Raw genomic sequence first — 13,319 nt, 5'->3', positions numbered from 1 at the left:
CCCCAGGCTGCCAGGAAGCCCTCCCAGGGTCCCGGGGAGGCGACATCACCACGGTCGGCTGCTCGCTAGCCTCTCCGCCCGCCCCTCCTCCTGAGGCGACCCCTGCGGAGCAGAGCGGAGGAGCCCCGGGCACGCCGTCCCTGCCCTCCGGCTCCGACGTGAGGTGCTCCTCGTGCGCGCTCGCCCAGCTCCTCCCCGCAGTTCCACTCCGCGAAGGCACCAGGACCTGGGCCCAGTCTCCACCGAATACAACCTGCCTGGGCTTCGCCAGGTGGGCGGGGCGCCCTCGCAGGCCCTGGCCTTTTAACCAGGACCCCAGGGTTCAGGCTCCTCCCCTCCTTTGCGAGCAGGCGTCCTCCCAAGACACCACCCCCCGACCCATCTTCCTGAAGAGTGAAGAGTGACCCCAAGGCTTGAAAGGGTAACCTACCTCCCCCCGCCCCCGGCAAGCCAGCCTCCTCGCCCCGCCCACGGTTGCTGTGGAAACGTTCGGGGGCTGCATCTTCCCAGCATCTGCGCCTGGACCCGGGGCCAAAGTGGGAGAGTCGCCCTGGACCTTTTTTGGTCTGGGGGTCTTCTCCAAGGCTCCTCTGGGCTCTTCACTGGTCCTTTCCCCGTCTCCTCTGGGGTGGGGGCGCTGTGTGTGTGACTCTGCGTGGTTTGGGGGCGAGTCTCTGTCCTCCCCCTCCCGCCAGTTAAATCCCGGCATCCTCTGCGCTTGGCCTTCTTCGCTCATCACTGAGGCAGCTCTGGGACTCTCACTGCCCCAGGGGCTGCCAGTGTACAGAGGGTTCCTGCACAGCCTCAGCTCAAACCTGTGTGCTGAGCCCCTGACTCACTCGCAGATGGATCCAGGCAGCTGCCTTTTGAGAAGGTGAAGGACTTGAAAAAGAACAGCCTTGCTCCATCTCCACCATTTTCCCACTCAGACTGGGCACTCAGCCTCTGTCCTCGACTGAAATCTGAGAATCAGGCTGATTCTCCTCCCCCACCCACAGGACTCTCTCTTTCTAGCTTCCAATCCATCACTACCCTTGATTCTATCTGTTCCTGAATTGCACTCTGAAGTACACTGTGGGGGGAGTTCCCCTTGTGGCTCAGTGGTTAAGAAACCCAACTAGTATCCATGAGGACTCCAGTTCGATCCCTGGCCTCGCTCAGAGGGTTAAGGATCCAGTGTTGCTGTGAGCTGTGGTGTAGGTTGCAGACACAGCTCGGATCCTGTGTTGATGTGCCTGTGGCGTAGGCCGGCAGCTACAGCTCAGATTCGACCCCTAGGCTGGGAACTTCCACATGCTGTGGGTGGCCCCCTAAAAAGACAATAAATAAATAAAATAAAATACACTGTGGGTTTTTTTGTTGTTTGTTTTCACTTAAAATGTTAAAACGTAACTGTAGGAGTTCCTGCTGCAGCCCAGTGGGTTAATGATCCGGGCTTGTCTCTGTGGAGGCACTGGTTTGATCCCCCTGCCCAGCCAGTGGGTTAAGGACCCAGCATTGCTGCCGCCGGGGCACAGCTGGCACGCAGCTCGGGCTCAGATTCCACACCTGGCCCGGGAACTTCCATATGCCTCGGAGGCGGCTGAAGAGGAAAAGAAGGAACTGTAAAACACCAGGGCTGGAGGGAGCAGGAATATTCCCTCCGGGCTCTCCTACAGATAAGCCTTCCTACCCCAGCCCCTCCCCAAGGACACCACCTCCCTGCGGAACCGCCTGTGAGCGCCCCAAGTCCTGTTTTCCACAACCTTCAGTTAAGCCACGGCGACGTCCACGGAGACGTGAGAAACTGTAGCCGTGAGCTGTGTCGAGCGAGGCATCTGTCCACGAGCGCTCTCCCCTGGACTCGCAGCCCAGGGAGGTGTCACTCCCGCCAACCACGGGCCTCCCTGGGGCTCCTTTCCTGATGAGAAAGCAGACAAGGCAGGCCCTTGAAACGACCCTCCTCGATGCTTCGCCTGCACGGATGATATTTCAAAGAGGTAAACGATGAGGTACAAACACTGAACTTGGCCACCACATACGTTTATGTAAATTCACGCTGGGTGATCCGCACTGCAGTTTGGATTGGCGAGGGCCATCCGAGGTGCAAAGGGCGGCCCTACGTTTTCACCCCGTGCCTTTCCCTTGGGGTGGTGCGCTGAACTTTCCATGAGCATCGGTCCTCTAATGGAACCTGAGCGGCTATTTCTCTCTAAACCGCTTAGCTCTGGTCCTCACGTGGCCTTAACTGTGAAATATTTAGGAGGTTTTCAGATGCACTTTTTCTGGAAGAAGACTCTAGAGATCAGTCATTAAGGGAGATGAATCTGCTTGTTCATCTCAGAAGAAAATGAATTGTTCCCGAACCCAGGATCCCCTAACCTTAGGCCACATTTATCTTGTAATTGATGAGGGATTCAAAACACCTGTTGGCCTAATCCCCGGGCTTGACGTGTCACGGGGAGAAAATCTGTTGTTCGAGGAGCCAGAACCTCTGCAGCTGCACCACTTGTCACCTCCCCGCACCCCTCTCCACGGCTCTACTTGTGATCGGGAGTCTTTAACCACAGCCTGACTGACGCCGGCAGACACTTCAGTTCCTCTAGAGGCCCTGGGACTGCCTGCTCTGTGACCTCACGGGGGCCCTTGGGTCAAGCAAAAGCCCCACTGCCCCTCGTGGAAGAACAGACTATATAACCTACGTTCCTCACGGAGTATTTACACCTTAATATTCCGAGTAAGAATCGACTTAACTTGAACCAGCTGTTTGAGCCCAAACAGCTCTCCTCTGCTCCCGATATTTCAGTGCACTCAAAGATCACCGTACGTACTTCCACTTAGACGCTTTCTCCAGGGCCGCCCTGTAATTAATTGCCCCAGTTTGGTTCCCTTCCCTGGTGGTCCCAGATTACACCGCACTCAGATCCGGCTCCGTGGAAAAGGCTGTCAGTTTTCCAAATCCCATTATTCCAGAATGGAAACACTTCTGGGAGTGTGACTTCGGGCCTTCCTAATCAGCAGCAAGGGATTTGTCTCAAGAAGGACTTGGCACAGATACTCCTCCTGAAGCTTCTCAACCCCGTGGTGGATACAACACAGAGAAGCAGCTCTCTTCGCCCAGACTTCGTGCATGAAAGGGACAACACACACCGTAGCATTTCTACGGATGACGACTCACACAACTTGTGTGGATGTGTTGAGGGTACGGAGAGGTTTTGCCATCCAGTTAAAAAAGCTGAATGATTGATTTCCTGTTGGCTGCTCCCTCCAGAGTGCAAATATGTGTGGGCATACATGTACCTTTGTATGCATGATGTTTAAATTTAAGAAAGCCTTGCCTTGAAGAGGACTCGAATGCGCACTGCTGGCTCTCGAAAGGCAGTCTCTGTGTCTGACGCCATTCATCCCTCCCTTGCTCATTCCTTCCTTCAAGGAGCATTAACCCAACACCCGGCTGCAGCGGGTGCCGGGCGGCTGCCCGGGGCTGGGCTCCAGCTCCACCATCTCTCCTGTGTGACCTCGGGCTGGTCTTTCAATCTCTCCAGACCTCAGTTTCTCTACCTGAGAAACGAGGAATCCCATTAAAAATGTTTCCCACTTGGGCTCCAAATGGGTATGATTCCATCAAGGGGGCGACTCGGGGGGAGACGTGCTGGTGAGAAGAAGCCCCATGTCCCAGGGCCTTGAAGGGCGGGGACCCTCTGGAGCGAGGCTGATGGGACGCTTCCATGTGCAAAGCACGTCCCCTCTGGGGGGGCTTCCAGCAAAGAGGGGCTACGACCGGGTCTCGGGCTCCTTCTGAGCTGGAGGGCCTTTTTGCCACTTTGAACAGGGTGCGCTCTCGCTCGCCTGGCCCTGGGCCTCGGCATCGGCACAGCCGCGATGGCCACCACAGGACGGCCTGAGGTGGGCTTGGCTGTGGCGCGTCTCCAGCCCCTGATTGCCCATCCGGAGGTGCAAGCGTCTGTGCCAAGATGCGGTGGTCGCCGCCCTCCCCGGGAGGAGGGCCGCCCTGCCCGCTGCAGGCCACACGCGTGGACGCACAGCCAGCGCCGGGCAGCGAGGGACACTCAGGGGTGGGAGGGAGGGACGCGGGGAGCACGGAGGTCGTGAGTGGCCGCGGTAAAAACCTTCTGTTGAACGCACTCCTGACTGGTTGTGGCCTGCGGCCGAGTCAACCCTCTGGGTTCGTGGCCCCCGTCTTTCATCCGCCCCGTGTTCCTCGGTTTAATAACTTGCAGATGAGCCACTCGGAGGCAGCAGCCTGCAGGTCAGCCCCGTAGAGCTTAAAAGGCCGGGGGTGGGGAGCATTCAGGGGAGAAATGGGGACAGTTGTGGTGACTGCACAGGGAGAGCAACAGGTGTGCTGGGCCTGGAACACGAGAGAGACAGAGACACAGAGAGGGACACAGGACACAGAGAGACACAGAGAGAGACACAGACACGAGAGACAGACACAGAGAGAGAAAGAGACACAGAGAGGGACAGAGACAAAGAGAGACACAGAGACACAGAGAGGCACAGAGAGAGAGAGAAACACAAAGAGAGACAGAAAGACACAGAGACACAGAGATGGAGCCGCCGAGAGAGACAGACCCACAGACAGCCATCTCCTCACCGCTTCCTCTCCCCCCCCCCGCCCCAGAGTTTCCATGGTGAGAAGAGAAGCCCCCAGGTGGCGGAGGGGGCCCTGCCCTTAAGGAGCAGCGCTGGATGGGTCTCCTCTAGGGCACGAGAATCCTCATCTCCGTGTCCTCCCCAAGGAGTTCTCGAGAGCGGGGCTCTGTGGGCTGGAGCCCGTGAGGCCTGCAGACCTCGGCCCGGTGGTGGGATCAGGGGCTGCGGGCCCGCGAGGTCCCACGGCCGGGGCTGGCGGGCCGAGCCCGCGGTGCCGGGCGGGGGTCTGGGTCCAGGCCTCTCCCTCAGCGGCCGGCCCGTCCGCCCCACGCTCTGCAGGTCCCCGATCCTCCCCTCACATCGGCCGCAGGATCCAGCGCCCATCTCGGGCGACCCCAGTCCGCGTGTCACCTTCTTACGGGGCGACCGCGCCCTGGTCCCTCTCACGCCTTTAATTTTGACACAGTCAAGTTTTTTCCTTGAAATTTCTACTCTGTTTAAAAAGAGGCTTGAAGACAGAGGCAACACCCGACCTCCTACCCTTTCTGTGCCGTTTCACTTACAATCAACACACGCGACCGCGGGGACAGAAGAATGAGGGCTACCGGGCGGCCGCGGATGCCGCGCTGCGCTGGGCCGAGGGGACGCTCTGCTGCTCTCGGACCCGGGCCCACGCGCCCACCCGGAGCCACGGGCTTCCAGGCTCTGCGCGCCAGGGCGCGAGTTTCTGCTTTTAAACATACCTTCGAAAGGCCCCAAACGCAGTTAAACTCAGCTGCCCTTTCTCTTCAGGCACGCACTGAGCGCCGGCAGCACCGTGGGGACCCGCAAAGCCGCAGGAGCAGCCGCCACCACCCCGCGCGCCCAGGCCGACCGCCCAGCCTGGAGGAGCCGAGGGGCCGCAGAGGCGGCAGGGCAGGCTCCTCACAGTCAGCTGGGACCCCCTCTGGGCAGGATCCTGTCTCTCTGGGTGAGAGACAAGCAGAGGCTGTGGTGTGGGGGGCTGAGGCCATGTGGCCGGTGGCACAGACACTCGGGGCGGGGGCGGGCAGCCACGCGAGGATGCGGGAGCTTCCGGCTGTCCCCACGCCCCGGAGGGAGGCCTGGGGAACCGGCCCTGCCCACCCTGGGGGCTGGATCTCCGGGGTCCAGCCTCCGGACTGTGAGAGAGCAAACGCCTCTGGTTTAAGCTGCCTGGTCTGTGCTGTCTGTCAAAGGCAGACACCCAGAACTTTCTAGATAAAAAGGGCAACTCTGAAGGTCAAAGGCTTAGGTGAGCCTCACCCGACCTGGGGTGAGAGAAGCTACCCCCATATCAGCCCCTCCCGCCTGCCTGTCCTGAGGGGTAGGGGCCCAGAGACCCTGGAGAGGGGCACAGCCCAGGGCCACAGGGCTGCGAAGGACAGAAACCAACCATCAGCTCCCAGAGGGTTATGTTACTGCCACATGGCCAGGGCTGAGGCCATGACAAGCTGGACCAGCTGCGGTGGCAGACTCGTCTAGGGCATCTTAGAGAATCTCAGAGACAGTGACAAGGACACTGGAGAGGCCTGGGGCCTCCGACACCGCAGTGACGGTGACAGGAAACACAGCCCAGCTTCCCCGCTCAGTAATGTCAACGCTCCCACTGAAGGCCCGTCTGTCAGCTCCTGCTGCCCAATACATCACGTCCAGCTTTCGACAGAAAAGTCCAAGTCATGATAAAGGCTAAGAAAAACAGCGCGAAGCGACAGAGCCAGGGCTGGGACCCGATTCTGCCGTGACACAGATTTGGGAAGTATCAAGCAGGAAACTTAAAATGACTACGCTGCTATGTCGCGGACTCCAATAGCAAGCTGGCAGCAGGTGGGCGATGTCAGCAGAGGCATGGAAACTCTAAGAAGGCGTCAGAACAAAGCCCCGCAGCAAAAATGACACATGCGTTTCATTTGGCAGCCTGGGCATGGCTGAGGAAGGAACAGGAGAGCCTGAACCAGCCCCAGGCTGGAAAGCAAAGAGATAAAGCAATGCAGGAAAAAAGCAGGTTGGCGCATCCAAAGCACAGGACAGCTACAGCCACGGAGCTCCCAGGACAAGCAGGACAGATACTAAAACGTCCCTGCCGTGGACGGCCATGTCCCACCTGCAGACAGCCAAAGGGAAAGAGACAATCCTGAAAGAGCCAACGCAACACCCCCGCCCCCCGCCAGCCACCAACACAGAGGAGCGAGAATGGCCTGGAATTCCCAGCAGCTCCTCAGCGGAACCGGGCCACGAGAGCAGAGTGGACTGGAATACTGACAACATTGTCTAAGAAAACAGGCAGAATTCACATCCAGGGAGTTACCCTTCAAAAGCGAAGGAGCGAGAGACGTTCTTGGAGGAGCAAAGACTTGGGGACGCCACGGCCAGTCCCCCCCGCCCCTGCAGGAAACGTTGCAAGAAGCAGTTCCGAAGCTCCTGTCCACGTGCAGAGAAGGCGACCGTTGCCAGAGGGAAGACGTGAAGGCGCCGTGGAAGGTCGCACTTCCCGCATCCGACAGAGAACAGATTCTTCCAAGAGATGAACAGACGTGCAAGGACGGAAGGAGCGGGGACACACCAGGTGAATTTTAAAAACACAGACTAACAAAAAGTCACAAATTATTTATGTTTTTGCTAAGTAAGTGTGTCTATTTCTATGAAAGACGATTCTTACTAAAAGTATCTTTTAAAAATAAAGATGAAGGAGTTCCCATGGTGGCTCAGCGGATTAAGAACACGACTAGTATCCATGAGCACACGGGTTCGGTCCCGGGCCTCGCTCAGTGGGTTAAGGATCTGGGGTTGCCCTGAGCTGTGGTGTGGGTTGCAGACGTGGCTCGGAGCCCGTGTGGCTGTGACTGTGGCTCCGATGTCACCTTTAGTCTGAGACCTTCATATGCAGTGTATTCAGCCCTAAAAAGAAAAGAAAAAATGGGGGGGGGTGTCTCAAATTAGCTGTAAATGGATATTGCCCACTTAGGACAAGCATAAAAAATTGTTTTAAAGAAATATAATTAAGACTGAGAGAAAATAAGGTTATATAAAATGCTGAGTATAAAACCAGAGAAGACAGGCATTCCTGCTGCGGTGCAGAGGGTTAAAGGATCCGGCATGGCCACAGCTGTGGCACAGGTCTCAGCTGTGGCTCCGATTCCACAGTTGGAAAGTGACCTGGCCTGGAACATCCATTGCCACGGGTGCAGCTGGAAAAAAACCAAAACACCAAAAAAGCAAAAACAGAGAAGGCAGAGAAAGACGAGGCCAAAAGGAACAAAGAACAAGTATAAAATGAGCAGGGAGGAGTTCTCGATATGGGAGATAGTAATTCAACTGTGTCAATAACTATTTTAAACAGCAATGGTCTAATTAAGATATAAATACCATCAGAATGAAAAATACTACTAACAATAATAGGAGACTCGAATCTTTGTCTACAGGAAACCCACCTTCCATGTAAAGGTGGCGAAAACTTCGTGAAAGAATGGAGAGCAGGGCACCTGCGAATACTAACTAAACCACGTCACACACAGCGACCTGAGCGCCGCCGCGGGGACAGGGCAGAGCGTCAGGACGCCCCAGGCGAAGCGCAGAGACAGGCGGGGTTCTGCTCAGCGACCCGAAAGAATCCCAGCAGGAGCCCGCAGTCGGGTGAGGTGCAAAGTGCAGAATAAAAGAAAGCGTGCTGCTCTCGCAACCCAGAGGGAACTATTACACCAGGAGCACGGGAGCACCTTCAGTGCCGCGTCTGACACAACAGAGCTCGCGGCCCGCTGTCCTCTGGTCCAGAGGTGGGAAAGCAGCCCCCCTGGCTGGCAGGACCGACCTTCCAGGACGGGCGCTGTGAGCACAAAGGCCGTGCCCGGGCACCTCCCACCCGAGCAAACCCGCAAACAGCCAGCTGGTGGGCCCGGCGGGCCCCTCCCTCCAGGTGCAGCGGGTCAGGCTCCCTTGCTGTCCCCCAGCCGCCTCAGTCGCCCTCTATCCGCCCGGTAGCCCTTCCGCAAGCTCTCCCCGGGGCCCTGATCCCAGCACGCGTCTGTCCCCGCGCCAGCAGCCAGGCCACGCTGAGCCTGGCCTTGCCTGGTGAGCTTTCCTTTTGGAAAGTTTTTTCTTTTTTTAATTATATAGAAAGAGTCCGAATATTTGGCACTGTTCCCAGAGCCACCTGACTCGGGAAGTGCTCAAATCTGTTTCTAGGATCTCAGCTGCTCCCCTCCGTGGCCCTGGCGCTTCAGAGCGCTCTGTCACAGGCTGATGCCTCTGACCTGCCCCTGGAGGCGGTCAAGTGCCACCAGAAGGGGCGTTGGCCTCACCCGGGGCCCCGGCAGCCCCGCCCACAGTCAGGTGCTTCGGAACCCTGTGGATTTGTCCGAAGGAAAGCTCCAGATGCCTCAGTCCCCAACACATCAACTGTGAATTACATTTCTTTAGTTAGGTCCCTGGTGGGAGCTGAATAGTTTCTCAGTCTTTTCCTGCTGAGGAAAGCCCCCAAACAGAAGGGAGCCCTTCAAGACTGTGCCTCACCCTGTAAAAGCTGCAGGTGCATTTTTGAGAGTTTAGGAGTGAGACTACCTCAGGGGCTGAACCAGAAATAACTCATTTTTAAGTGGCTATGCTTTCGCCTCTGTAGCCCCCGCCTGCTGGGCTGTGACCTCTCCTGGCGTGTGGAGGCTGGGTCCACTCCCCACACACACTCCGCAAAATCAGTGCCAGACAGGCTCCCAGACCCACAAGCCGTCGGGGCTGCTGGGACGCCGACCCCTGCAGGAGCACCATCCCCTCCTAGGACGCCGACCCCTGCAGGAGCAGGCCACCTGAAGGAGGACCTTGAAAGGCAGGTGGTGGTGGAGCTGCTAGTTGTCGAAGGAGGAGAGCGAGCTGCAGCAGCTGTGGAGGGGGTCGCCCCTGGACTCCTTACGGGAGCGCACTAGCCCTGTTCTGTGGAGCAAACTGGTCCTAGAGATGGTCACTGCCCGGGCTCGGCCACCGGCTGGACATTTGGCCCAGGAGCAGGCAGAGGGCAGACACCAGGGAGCTCAGGGCTGCTAGGCTGCACGGGCCAGATGCAGGCAGCTGGCAGCCCCAACCACCTCGCATGGAAGGGGAGTCGACATGTCCAGTTTGGCCAGAGACGCAGCCTCTGAGCTGCGCTGCAAGCATATTATGTGACAAGTAAGATACGATCTGTCTTCCAAAAGGGTTTTGTCTCTAGCTACCATGAGAGGAAGCTTGTGGCTCATCAAGTTCTGTCTTCCTGCGGCTCTGCAGGCAATCCTAGACCACGGAGAGGAGGAGAGGAAGGGACGCGAATTCTCTGGAGTCTCCGTGGAGCCCATCCAGGGCTCGTCTACTGACGCTGCTCTGATCCGCGTAGGACCTTCCCCCTGTCTGCCTCCAGGTCGTGGAAGACCCACTGAGGGGTAAAAATCTGAATTTTTAATACCGAGAAGGGTTGAAGGAACGAGAGCAGGACAGGCAGACGACGTGCCAGCCTGGGGTCACCTCCTCGCCCAGCTCAGCCCTGGAGGTGCCTCCCGTGGCACCAGTCCCTCCAGCTCGCTTTGCGGAACTAACTCAGCACTAACTGGTCACCCAGGAACCACGGAGCGGCTCCCACTTTCCTGACGTGCATAGCCAACATGTTTTTAAAAAGTGAAAAACATGGAACAGACACACTTTCCTTAAAACATGTATGTGAATCCACTGTCATAAAGTAACAAACACAGAGCAGAGATGATTTCAGATGGCGACTGCTGGAAAACCAACCCGCCAGAGAAGCTTCAGAAACCACAGACACATTTTTAGAAGAACTGTTAAAACTGTCTCCATATAGAGGACATTGTACTGTGGTGGTTTTGACATTTATGGGTATAAAGTTCAACCTATAAGAAATGGAAAATTTCAGAAGTATTCCAAATTGCTGCCTCGTGTTGGTATCTGTCGATTATTAGTGGTTGAGGGTAAATGGTGGCGGTGAAGCACATTTTTTTGGTAAAAACCTGCATATTCAGGAGTTAGACGTATTTAGACATGATGTCAACTTTTGGAGCACGAGCAAAAGGAAGTCATACGAAAGCCACGGCCGACTTAAATTCAACCAAGTGCCCTATCTGAGCCTCTGTTTCCTATCCAGGTCTGCAGAGCAGACCACGTACCACCATCCTAGACGTGAGCCGGCGGAGGACTGGCGTTTCCGGGAGGGTCTTGCGACACCCCCCCCGCCCCCCCAAAGGCCTCCAGCGGCTTTCTTGGTGGAGAGACGGCTCCCCCGGTTCTGACCCGCATGAGGCCCAGCGAAGGGCCCCCTGGGGGCGCGCAGAGGCCTGAAGCCCCTCCCATCCCGCATTCCCCGCCTCCCCCCGCGTCCCGCCTTCCCCGCGGGCAGCGGGACTCTCCTCCAGGTTGTTAAAATTGTCGCGCAGGCGGGTGTGTGAAGGTCCCTGGGGCTTGCTCCCAGGTTTGAGCCCAAGACCCTCCAGAGGGGCCCTGCAGGGCCACTGCAGGGGGAGCCTCTCCTTTCTGCCTCGCGGGGCCCTGGGACTCCAGGCAGGTCACTCGTCATTTCCTGCCTCCGTTTGCTCCCCTGTGGAGGGACCCCCGCGGAGGGACCCCCGCGGAGTCCTGGCTCTGGCCACGACCCAGTGAACAAGGACATGCAAAACCCTTAGGACCGGGTCGGCTTTCCAAAGCGTTGCCCGTTGTCGCCATTCTCATTTTCACTGTTATCGTGAAGATGCGGGTGCGACGGGGCGGGTGGCAACCCCAGAGCAGTGAGATGGAGCTGCCCTGTCACCTCCGCCCTCCGTGCCGCCAGAAGGAAAGTCGTGCAGGAGCCTGGCTTCCCCGTGGTCCGCAGACGCTTCTGTTCTCCACAGACATTTCTCTCCCAACTCCCAGCGGCCCTGCTTCGAGTCTAGGAGGTCTGAACTTGGCGGAGCTTGTCTCGGCTGTTTCCGTTTCTTGGGCTCACGTCTGTGTTTGCACATCAGCTTGTCTGAGCCTGTTCCTCCGTGAGAACAAGACCCAAGGCTTAGGCTTTTCAGCATCGCGTCCGTCAAGCGTCCGGGCGGTGGGCATCCAGCCGGCGCTCAGCAAGTGCACCTGAGCCGGGGTACACTGCCTAGCACCCGGGGACGGAGGCTCAGTCAGTGAGGGACCTGGGGCACGGGGCGTCCAGGCTCTGACTGCAGGGACTACGGGGAGCTGTCTGTGAACCGGCCAGCCCACCACGCAAGGCCCGCCCTTCCACGTGAGTCTCTCTCGTTGATTTCTTCATCTGTTGCTCTGGGAAATTCTCTTTTTTTCTTTTTTCTTTCCTTTTTTTTCTGCTATTTCTTGGGCCGCTCCCGCGGCATATGGAGGTTCCCAGGCTAGGGGTCGAATCGGAGCTGTAGCTGCCAGTCTATGCCAGAGCCACAGCAACGCGGGATCCGAGCCGCGCCTGTGACCTACACCACAGTTCACGGCAACGCTGGATTCTTAACCCACTGAGCAAGGCCAGGGACCGAACCCGCAACCTCATGGTTCCTATTCGGATTCGTTCACCACTGCACCACGACGGGAACTCCAGCTCTGGGAAATTCTTTATTGAAGTTGTAGCCTGAGCTGCCCTCCCCTCGGGTAAGTAAGTCCACTTGGAAGGTTATGTCGTAATGGAGGAAAGTTAGATGTGAAAACGTCCTGGTTTTTGTTTTTTAAAGTTCTGTTGACGCACAGGTGCTTTGCAGGGTGATGTTTCTGCTGCGCAGCTCGGTGATTCAGCTGTGCCTGTCCACACACCCACTCGCTTTCGCATTCTTTCCCCACGTGGACCACCTCGGAACATCGGCAGAATTCCCCGCCCCACACAGCAGGTCCCCCTTGACCAGTCAGAGTGCACGTGCCGACCCCCAACCCCCAGGCCGTCCCTCCCCCGACATGCCCCCTTGGTAACTATAAGTTTCTTGAAGTCTGTGGGTCTGTTCTGCAAATAAGTTCATTTGTATTCTGTCTTAGATTCCACATGTGTTATCAAAAACGTGATTGAGATAAGATGATTCCGTCTATGAGAAGACACGTGCAAATTACCTTGAGATCAGAGATGCAATCAGTTTCCCTGGAATTTCATGGACTCTGTGCCTGGATGTGTCTTGCCCGGGTCAGGGGTTCCCCAGCTGAGCTGTGGTCCTTGGACGGTTGCTCATCTGGTGGGCAGAGGGGGTGGACGTGAGCTTGTGAGGAGGGGAGGGGGAGCAGAGGCAGAGACGGGAGGTCAGGGGCTTCTGCAGAGTCCGACCGTCTGTTCTACAGGGAGAGGGAGCCAGAGGCTGAGAGAAAGCCCTGGCGACAAGACACGTGCGGTTTGGGGGTATAAGGGCTGAAGTCAGGGTGTCCAGGCTTTACCCACAGCACCTGAGAGTGTGATGCCAGGGGGCAGGTTTGAAAAATGCAGGGGCCAGCATTTTGTACACAAAGGGTTCCCACCGCATCCAGGAGGAGAAGAGAAGGCTGGCATCTCTCAGAGTCCTCGCCTGGGTCCTGCCACTCATGACCCAGTCAGGGTGGCAGCCGAGAGCAAATGCAGTTACTCAGAACAGAAAGAACAGCGTGTAGGCAAATGATGGAAGAAGAGGCTGATGGGGCTGTCACGATGCTGAATCGGGGGCGTGTAAAGACTTCTGGAGGAATTGTGCCAGGTAGCCAGTAAGACATTTATTTTTCCATGGGTAGCAATCAGACAC

The sequence above is a fragment of the Phacochoerus africanus genome, chromosome 2 (genome assembly GCF_016906955.1).
Source record: "Phacochoerus africanus isolate WHEZ1 chromosome 2, ROS_Pafr_v1, whole genome shotgun sequence".
Lineage (NCBI taxonomy): Eukaryota > Metazoa > Chordata > Mammalia > Artiodactyla > Suidae > Phacochoerus > Phacochoerus africanus.
Note: the sequence above shows the minus strand (reverse complement) of the source record.